Source organism: Lemur catta, chromosome 3 (genome assembly GCF_020740605.2).
Source record: "Lemur catta isolate mLemCat1 chromosome 3, mLemCat1.pri, whole genome shotgun sequence".
Lineage (NCBI taxonomy): Eukaryota > Metazoa > Chordata > Mammalia > Primates > Lemuridae > Lemur > Lemur catta.
Genome location: NC_059130.1, coordinates 122,991,510 through 123,000,611, shown reverse-complemented (window position 1 = coordinate 123,000,611; position 9,102 = coordinate 122,991,510).

Genomic DNA, 9,102 nt, shown 5'->3' with positions numbered 1-9,102 from the left:
ATGGCTGTGGGGGGGTGCCCCACTGACTGGAGAAAGAATCTTGGCAGACTTGGGGTCCCCACGTGGAATCTACCTGCACAGCTGCCTCAAGCACTGTGCCCAGCTATGCACACGGGGGGTGGGGCAGGCAGGAGGCACCTCTGCCCTAAGCCCAGGCACCACTGAGGGCGCAGCACGCCAATCCCCACCCTGGGGACCCGAGCAGACAGCCCCGGCCACCGTTCCTCCTTCCCAGCCCCACAGATGCTTCTCAGTCGAGGCCGCCCCCTCCTCCCCCCTCCTCTACAGCACACACCGCAGCTCCTGAAAAAGGAGGCGTTTAAACTCAAAAGGAAGGACTCGGAGAGTTGGTCACTCTCAATTTGGGGTCCTTCAAGATTGAGAGGGAAAAGGAAAGAATGAAATATGAGCCTTCCCATTCACGAGTGTTATAAACAGTTATAATTTAGCACTGAATAATTGGTTGCTATGGTAACTGCTGCAGTACAGGTTGAAATCATTTCTCCCTCCTGCGCGCGCGAGGGTCTGACAAGGAGCTTCATCTACATATGCTCAGGTTCCGGCTGCAGCCCGGTTATTTTATGTAAAGCAGAATCCAGGACTGGCTGCTTGGGGCCCACCGGCCCTGGCCGCTCTGACGCCTCATCCGGGGGCCCCTGGTCGGAGGAGGAGAGGGGCAAGGGGTGAAAGGCCCCTGCCCTGGGGTCCCGGGGTGCTGGGCGGTGGGCAGGGGCACAGGGCGGCCGGGAGCCTGCTCTCTGGCTGCAGCAGGTTCCAGCACCCTAACACCTGCCAGCTGGTCCGAGCCAGGCTCTCGGGAATGGCACGAGGGCAGCCACGGCCCGGGGGGCATGTCGGGGAGGCCTCCTGTCCACCCTACCCCTGTGAGAGCCAGAGTGCATCTCGGTGGAGAGAGGAAGCAGAGAGGGCCAGGAAGGGGGGGTGGACAGCAGGAAAGAGAGGGAAGGAGGGAGGCAGATGAGGCAGGAGGGGGAAGAAGACATGGAGGGGGAGAGGGCAAAGGAGACAGGAGGATACGCCCAGGGCAGAGAGACCCAGCGTAGGCCAGAGGGAGGAACAGAGTGTGCGTGGCCCAGTGAGAGACAGACAGGCAGACAAGAGCCAGAGAGATAAAAACAAAAACATGTTCTCAGAGAAAGAAGGGAGGAGACAGACCTGGGAATGAGAGCCAGAGAACCAGCCTTCTCTGGCCCCCTCCCCAAGCCCGGCCACTGTCCAGGCCCTGCCCACCCCCAGCCTCCTTCCTGGCCAGGGCCATTGCTGTTCCCTGTGCCCAAAGCCAGCCCTGCCTGGGAGAGGACGGGGCTCCTACAGGCCCCTGCTGCGCCCTGCTGGGTCCTTCCCGGCACTTGGGAACGGGGCAGACCCAGCCCAAAGGCCTGAGACCCGAGGGCCAGATGACATTGCCCCGCTTGGACTAGCCTCCCACCAGGTCCTGGCTCAAAGGAGGTGGCGGTGGGGGGGAGGGTAGGAGCCCCTACCATCGGCCATGAGGCGCCAGGGCCCCAGCACCCACCTCACCCCAAGCGCACAGAGCGGGTCTGAAGGGTGAGGGCGGTGTCAGCAGCAGGAGATCCCACAGCCACAGTGAGAGAGGCTTGTGCCCACCCCAGGGCCTTGCAGCCCCGTAACCACCTGCCGCTGCCTGGCACAGGGACAGCGCTCCGCGACCAGGGTGCAGTGTCAGCGCAGTGGAGGAGGAAGGAGAGCTGCAGCAGGGAATTTGGGGACTCCCACGTCAGAGGAGCCGGTTTGCAACACCTTCTTCAGTGGGGAGCCTTCAGCCTCGGGATCCCTTCCCCCTCTCCTGCCTCTACCTCCCCATCTAGATAACAGGGACTGGGAGCTTCAGCCTCTCTGAGCCCCCTGGGGAGAGGAGAGAACCTCGGAGCACAGGTTGGTGAGTCTGCAGGAGCCTCGATGCCCAAATTCCCTCCAGGGGCTCCCCCGGCCCGGGCCCTCCCTACGTGCAGCCCCAATGCCGGCCCCATGGTGAGGGGCAGAGTGTCCCAGGAGGGGCTCGACACACATTGACCCTGGACATGCCAGACTGAGGACGGAGCTGAGGGCAACAGAGGCGGATCAGGAGGGGGGCCCAGGGTCTCTCCAGGGGAAGAAAGGATGGTACATACAGACACACACACACACACACACACACACACACACACACACACACACACACGTGTGCCCACACAGAGGAGAGGAGGGGCCCGGTGGGGCAGCCAGGCAGGTGCGAGGGGGCCAGGCAGGGTTTGGAGGCGCAGCATTGGGGACACAGTGTAGGAGCCTGGACAGGGGCCACAGAGTGTGTTCCGTGCATCTGGACGCTCCCCCTCGAGGGTGGCAGGCGAGGGTGGCAGGCTGCAGGGCAGCCCAAGGCCAGAGCCAATGACAGTGGCAGCTGAGGGGCCAGGTGGGAAATGGGGACCCAACCTGGGCAAGCACAGCGGGGGTGCCCCTGAGGTGACTCGGCCGGAGGGGGCGGGGCCAACAGCCTCCCTTCTGCTCTGCTCTGCATCCCTCAGCTCTTCCTGGAGCTCATCCCCAAGCTCCTGAGTGGCCAGCGCCCAGGCTGGTGCCAGACAAGAGGCCCCGGCCGCAGGGGGAGGCCAGGCCCCCAAAATGCCTCCGAGTTCCCAGACAAGCAGGGCAGTGGGCAGGGGAGCCACCACCACCATCTCTCCCCATCAGGGGTCTCTGCTTCTGCCCCTGGAGCCGCCAGAGGACCTGCCAGACTGAATCACGTCGCGCCCCTGCTCTGCTCAGAGCCTTCCAGTGACCCCATCTCGCTCAGGGGACAGCGAGATGCCCACAGTGGCCCCCAAAACCCTCACAGCAGGGAACGCCCCAGCCTGGGACAGCTCCCCGTGGCGTCCTCCCCCCCTCACTCCACAGGGGCCTGGACGCAGGCCCAGCTCTGCCCAGGGTACCCCAGGCGTTACAACCTCCCCTCCCGCTGTGCCTCCCCAGTGGCCCCTCTGGGCTCTCACCTGCAAGGCTGGGACATCCGGGTCCCCTTTGGGCAGGGAAGCAAGAAGGGCACAGAGGTGGCAGCACGTCCCCTTGGGGCAGGCAGGCCGAGGAGGACCAGGCCTGGCAGGGGCCTGCTGGATGCACAACTTAGCATGGCCACCGCGTGGCCCTGGGCAAGGTCACCTCTGGGCCTCCACCACTGCTCTCCCCGACAGCTGCCCAGTGTCTTAGTCCAAGGGATAAGCACTTAAGCTGCAAATCTGCCTCCGTTTCCCCGTCTGCCGAGTGGCTGTCATCACCCCCGTCCCACCGGCGTGAGGATAAAGTGAGTCCACGTGAAGCACGTGGAAGCATGCCGCAAATGTGTCAGCAGTAGGGGACACAAGGGACACGCTCACACCATCACGCCCCACCCACCCGGAGTCAGCAGAGCATGTGGTGACCTCTCCTATCCAGAACAAGGAGGAAGGTGACAGGAAAGCAGAGGTCAGGTCACCACGCCGAGCACGGCACCGACAGGTGGCCATTCCTCTCCAGGGCCCGATACTCTCCGACATTCTTCATTTTCCTCAGGTTTCGGTTAGAGGCCCGCCACGGAGCGGGGAGAGAGGGCAGAGACCAGAGAGCCAGGGAAGGCACAGTGTCGAAAGAAACCGGGCCCTGTCCCCGCACAGGACAGCCACGATGGCAGGGAGGGCAGAGGACACTCCGACATCCTATTCAGAAACGGGACACTTCCCATGTGTCTCAGAAAGGCTCTGCACGCAGCACTTCACACCAACAACCGGTTTGGGCTTTTTCCCTCAAACTCAGCTCTCAGAAACCCCCGAACTCCAAGGTCCAGGGAGCCAGGCCCTCCGCAGCCGGAGGACGCGGCCGGGACCCCCCGCCCAGCCGCCGTCCCGGGCCCCTCACCTCTTTCTTCTTCCGCTTCCCTTTCGACTTGTTCTCCTTGGGCTTCTTGGGTTTCTTCTTCTTGGGAAGGCTCACGGGCTCCACAGGGAAAAAGTCATCGAAGGCTTCGAGGCCACCATCTTCTTCTTCTGGAAGAGTCAAAGGGGACAGGTTACTCCTGAGCTTCCCTCACGGACAGCTCCAGGGACACAAGGTCACCGTGGAGGAAGCTGGGACTCCCCCCTGCCCACTGTCACCCAACCATGCCAGGCACAGCCACCTGCCCACCCCAGACCTGGTGAGGTAGAAGAACCCAGGGTGGGAATCTCACAGTGGTGGGCAGAGCCGCAGCCCCTCAGCCCTGGGCTCTTCCTTCCCTGCTCTGCCCTGGCATGACAGTGCCCAGACAACTGAACCTCGGTGAGCGAGAAAGTACTAACTAGGTAGCCTTGCCCCTAGAGAACCACAAAGCTCCTTGGCCCCAGGGAGGCGTGGGGGCCGACAGAGCAGAGGGCAGACCTCAGTGAGACCCCTCTCTGCCCCCCAGAGGTTCGGGGTGTGGCCAGGAGGTGCCTTGTGAATGCAGGACAAAAGGCCTCCCAGATGGACGCTTGAGCCCCATCTCCCAGGGGCCACATGGAGCCGGCAGAGCAAGTACCTGGGGCCATGGAGGAGGCGCCCAGCAGGGAGGAGGGCAGGACGCCCCGTGGGTTTGGTGGGATCCCCCGAGTGGGGAATCAGAGACCACACTGCTCCCCCACCCCCATCCTGCCCCTTCACACACGCCGGGCACACGCAGGTTGTACACACCCCTGCACGCCAGACACACACATAGCGGACGCCACGTGCATTCCAGCTGGGCAGCAGAGAGATGTGCAATCCCACAGAGATGCTGCGCCCACCACAGTGGGCTGGCAAGGGGCTGCCATGACTCCCGAATCCCTCACTCGGGTCAAGACTTTAAAGGCCGAGAGGAAAGCACTCGAGGACGGGAGGTGGCACCTTTGAAGAAGAGGCTGGCTGTGAGTTCTGCCCCCTGCTCACCTCCAACCTGGCGGAGGGGGCTCCCACGTGTACTCGGGCAGTGACGTGAGACCCCTGCCGTGGGAGCATGGTGGCCTGGTCTGCCGCCCATCACGAGTGCAGAAGGGCAGCCGGCCCAGAGCACCCGGGCACCAGACCCGGGCTGTGGAGGGGACCGGGGAGAGTCCTCTTGGCGGGAACAGCAGCAAAAAGTCACCACAAGGAACAAACCACCCAGAGCAGATACATCCACCCTCGAGGCAAAGGAGGCTTTCAGAAGGAAAAACCTCCGTGAGTCCACTAAAGGGGCCCATGAGAGAGCTGGTCCTCCACTCCAGCCTGTGGCCCGAGCACCCCCTGCCGGCTTGTGCCCCCAGTCCCATGTGTGCCCCCCACCCATGTGTGCCCCCACCCATGTGTGCCCCCCTGCCCATGTGTGCCCCCCAAGTCCCATGTGTGCCCCCTCTGGTCCCATGTGTGCCCTTCATCCCATGTGTGTCCCCTCGTCCCATGTGTACCCCCCTGACCATGTGTGTCCCCCCAGTCCCATGTGTGCCCCCCCAGCCCCATGTGTGTCCTCCAGTCCCATGTGTGTCCCCCTCCCATGTGTGCCCAGGAACAACTGGGGAACCCAGAGGGAAAAGAGAAGAACCAGCCGGGTCCTGCCCTGCCTGGGGTGGATGGGGGAGACACAAAAGACACTCGGAGTTTGGGGACTGCCTCAAGTGGGACCCTGAGGAGGGTGAGTGGTCCTGGGGCCTCCCAGGAAAGGCGCAGAGTGTCCCCTGCTGAATCAAGCTTAGAGGCAGAGCCCCTTCTCCACAAGGAAGGTTTTTCTCATAACCACCGTGGCTGCGGGAGGCCCACACACTCAGAAACCAGCCATGCGCACATGCACAGACTGGCGTGTGCATCGCCTGGACACCCAACACCCGCCTCCTGCCCTCCACTGCGGTCCCCTCACCTGGCCTTGGGACCCCTGGGCCCCCAGAGTCCCAAGGGTGTTCAGGGGAAGGTTTCCACCCTGGGCTTCTGGGGCACAACGGTGCCACTTTAGCCACCACACCCCACTCCTAGCGGGCATCGGTGGCCAGTCGGATGGCTCTCCGCCCCTGCATCCCACAGAGCCAGCTCGCACACATACCGCGCCCCACCAGGGGCAGATGGGGGCTGCACCACTGTCACGGGGGCCCCCTCCAGGACGGCCAGGTTCCTGTGGCCTCCACATCCAGGGTGCAAGGCCCACCCTGCCCAGCACAGCCCCCTCCCCATCTGAGGGGCTGGGAACCCCAAGGAGTGGCCACATAAACACGGGATGGCCAGGGGCAGGCTCCAGGCAGGACTGGATGGGAGGTGGCCTGAGTGTGGTCAGGGGACAGGCAGAGAGGGACGCTGCCAAGGAAAGAACCCTGTGGAAGGCACAGCAGGGCGCAGGCAGGGCGGGCACAGCCAGGTGAGGGCAGGGGCTGCTCCAGCTCACCCTGCCCCGTCCCTCTGAGTCCCACCATGAAGGGGCAGGGAGCTGGGCGGCCGGTGGGATGTGGTCCACACCTGCCCTCTTCCCCACCCACCTCCGTCTCCTCCACGGGGACCGCCTGGGCAGAGCAGCCCCCGCACCCTGGCGGTGCCCAGCAGTGCTTATGTAATGGGCTCTGGCTGATGCAATCTCGGGGGGGCCATGCCTCTGTCTCCTCCCAGCTGTCCCCTCCACGCAGGGCTGGCCCAGACTCGGGAGGGCCAGCCCAGCACACTGTCACTGACTGACCAACAGACGGGCGGAACTGACAAGGGTATGCACACATGGCTGTGGCTGGGGAGGGGGGACCCAGGCCCTAACCTATGCCCAGAACGAGCCTCCGAGGACACAGCCCCAGACCCTCTGCCACGGACAGACACCTCCATTCTCAGAAGACCTCACAGCCCGGGGCCACCTGCCTGGTGAAAGCCTCCTCTGGGAAGGTTCTGGAGCTGGCACACAGGGCTGCCCACCCCTTCTCTGACAGGCCCTTCCTCTCTCCACACGACTTCTGGTGGGGGGCCCTGAGGACACCCCAGGCCTGACCCTCCGTGACACTGCCCCCACCACCCCATCCCATACACCCCCGTCTTCAGCCAAGCCCCAGCCCCCTCCACCCACTCGGACCCTCTCCGTCCTCTGCACCAGGCCCTGAGCCTTCAAAACCAAACCTGAGGAGTCACCACCCAACAACTCTACCATCAGCCACGGCTCGAGTAGCCAGCCCTGCCCCCCAGGCCCCCGGCCCTCCCCCCGGCAGCCCCACCTGGTAGGCAGAGCAGGGGCTGCGGGGCTCTGAGCCAAGGAGCATGAACCAGCGGCAAGGTGGGATCCCGCCCGCTCTGGCCGAGGGGAGCAGCCTCTCCTCAGGACTGTGTCCTGCCGGCTCCTGACCTCCTGGCCCACCTGGCAGTGCTTTTCCACACCAGCCTTGCCCCTCCAGGGCCTGAGGCTCCATGGGTGGGTCCACGCCGGGCTATAATTAGCACCCATTAGCCGCATTAGCTCCTACCTCCTGAGCCTCCCAGTCAGAACGGGCCTGGGGAGGAGGCGGGGGGCCCCAAGTCCGGCCACTGCCCAGGGAGGTGCCTCTGCTGCTCTCTCCTGAGCCCACCCAGCCCCTCACTCAGCCCTGCGGTCCCCAGGCTGGCCCAGGCTGAGCCACTGCCGCTGCAGCCCAGCCAGCTGGGGGCCGTTCTCCAGGTGACACAGCACAATAGCGGGAATAGCTAATACCACCTGCGCGAGCCTCGTAGCACGGGGCATTGATTAATTTGTATTAATTCATCTCCTCCACACAGCAACCCTGGGAGATGGGTACTATTCTTATCCCTTTTACAGATGGAGAAACTGAGGCTCAGAGGACCTCATTACTGGCCCACATCTCAGCTCCACGGCTGGCAGGTGGCAGAGCCAGGTTTGAGCCCAGGCCAGTTCCTGGTCTGGAAGGTCACAGGGGCCCCTCAGCTCAAGGCTGGTCCACCACACAGTCCCCATGCACACACCCCCACGGGTCACGCCCTGCCCAGGCTCCAGCCCCCACCGCCCCTGGCAGCTACCGGGGGTGCTCCGCAAACGCGGGGTGATCAGGGCAAGAGAGAAGTGTGTGATTGCGCGGGGAAAGTTAGGTGGTCTGATTCTGAGTAGTTGAAGGATGTGAGGGGCCGAGCCAGGAGCTGGCATGAGAGCTCCGTCACCGGGGTCACCGTCCTCTCCGTGGCCCGGGAAACAGGCTCCTTCCGTTCCCCACGCGCCCACCAGCACCGAGAAGGAGAACGAGGCCACCTGGTGGCCAGGAGGAGGAGAATGGGCAGCACCGGCAGGCCTTCAACCAGCCACCCTGTCCTGGGGGCAGGTCCTTTCGCTGAGCCTGTTTCTTCACCTGTAAAATGGGCCTAATACGGCAGCCTTTCACAGGGGTGGTGCAAACTGCAAATGCAAAGTGCCCAGCAGGCGTTCAGCAATGGCAGGCGGAGCCCAGGGAAGCCCGAGGGTCTCTGGTTCAGGCACCGCTGGGCCAGAGGTTCTCAGGGCCACCCTAGTGCTGGCCAAGGAGAAATGCCTAGTCCCCATTAGTCCTTGCACCTCTCCCCTGTGGGACAGGCTCTATGCTGACGGTGGGAGGGTAGGGCAGTACTCCCGCCCAAGAGAGGATTAATAATTTATTTATGACATTTAACAAAACCCAGACATCACCTCATTGGCATCTCATCAAAAGAAAGCATCAGTCCTGAGTGGGGAGGGAGGAGAGGGGGAACTATGCCTGGGGCCCAGGGCATGGGGTGGAGGAGCGGAGGAAAGACAGGCAAGGAGGGGAGGGCCTGGGAGACCCTGGGGGGACAGGGAGGGACAAAAGAGAAACAGAGAGGGATGGCGGGGCAGAAAGGGAGCTGCAGAGGCAAGACCTGGGGGAGACAAAAACTGACAGACATGGGGACAGAGTGAGAGAAAAAGACAGGGGAGAGGGAATAAGGACAGAGCCACAGAGATAAGCAAAAAGTCTCAAAGGTTTTCCAGTTGAACACCACCCACTGTGTTCTGTACCTGGCACAGAGAAGATATGTTGGGTGGATGGTGAATGGATAGATGGATGATGGATTGATGGATAGTGAAAGGATAGATGGGTGGTGGATAGATAGGTGAATAGATAGATGATGGATAGATGGATAGTGGAT